Source organism: Mustelus asterias, chromosome 3, assembly GCF_964213995.1.
Source record: "Mustelus asterias chromosome 3, sMusAst1.hap1.1, whole genome shotgun sequence".
Classification (NCBI taxonomy): Eukaryota; Metazoa; Chordata; class Chondrichthyes; order Carcharhiniformes; family Triakidae; genus Mustelus; species Mustelus asterias.
Window position 1 is genome coordinate 62,550,929 of NC_135803.1, and position 1,593 is coordinate 62,552,521.

A 1,593-nucleotide genomic window follows, 5' to 3' on the forward strand; every position below is an offset into this window, starting at 1 on the left:
ATTGGCCAGGTTAAAAATTGCCCCTTCGAATCCTAAAATGCGTAGGTTAGAGGGATTAGCGGGTAAATATGTGGGGGTAGGGCCTGGGTGGGATTGTGGTCGGTGCAGACTCGATGGGCCGAATGGCCTCCTTCTGTACTGTCGGGTTTCTATGATTTCTATGATTTCAAAATTAAGTGCCCAGCCAGTGGAAATTTAGAACAGTTGTTTTCATGACTGTACGTAAGTGACTTCCTTGGACTTTGAGTTCACCAGATGCTGCTTTCACTTCCTGTTACACCATCATAGAGAATTCAAGCTACATCAATGCTGGGCACAGATCAAGGCAGGACTTGTGGGTGTAATAAGGGAGCAGAGTGGCAGATTGAATGGCTGTTCAGGTGCAGTTTACATGTGGTGTCCAGTTGTTGGAGCCACTGAGGTAACAACTGGGTGGGCCACTAACTGCTCATGCTGTGACAAAATTCGATCTGATCCTCGTAGTTGCATAATTAATTAGCTGAACAGCAAGATCTTGTGGGTTCAATCACCCAGCTGTCCAGCAGACTTCACTCCAACTTCTGTTCTCACCACTGGACTTAGTCTCCAGAATGGAAAATGTCTTTACAATAAAAATCAACCAATGCAAAATTTGTAATCAAAACCAACTAATATGCAAGGTGGGTGAATGGTGATGGCCAGGCCTAGTGCTACTATCCATTGTATCATTATGCCTGAGATATAATCCAGTCAAATCCACTTTGTTCGTCCCTTCTTCAAAAACCGGAGCTCTGGGGAATATTGAACCAGCTTAGTACAAAGCGAGACAGTGGCTGAGGTCAGGTCATGGATATGAGGGAACGGTTTTAAAGCAAGAAATTTTTCTTGTGGCTGATGGAACATTAGTTAACAGTTTTATTGGGATACTGACGGCATTGGACCAAGTGGCCCCAGGTTCAATATGAAACCTGTGTGAGTTACTCTGGCGGTAATGGTGTAACTAGCAGGTTGTTCATTACTGCCTTAGGGATGGGAAAGAAGGATTGACTGTCAATGATTTTACCAAACTTAAAAGATGGAATGAAAAGTTGGAAAATTTAAATTTCTTAAGGTTTGGATTTTATGAAAAAAAGTATTAAATAATTGAGATACAATTATAATTTTTTTATAAATACAATAATTTTGAAAAAAGGGAATTTTATGGTATGCTTATGGCACAATTTGTTAGCCCATGAACTTGCAGGCCCATCACGCTTTTAATAAATGCCTTCCTGTTTTCCAACTTTTCCCAAAAACACAGAAGGAAGATGAAGGGGGGCAAATAGTTGTGGTGTATTAGCATTTCGAGAAGACGATGCTACATGTAAAACAGACGTTATTTTTATGCTTTTCATATCCATCTTGCGGAATTCCCACGTGATCACAAGGAAATAAATCGTTGGAATTTAAAGAATGATGGTGTGCGCAAACACGAGTGGTATAAATGTATTTGTTTTTGTTAAACACTCATAGGCCTTGAACAACATTGTATACATTTGGTTCATTACTGTTTAACATTAAAGGGATCATATGAGGTTTTCCATGGTAAGGCTGAAGATAATGTTTTATAATTTT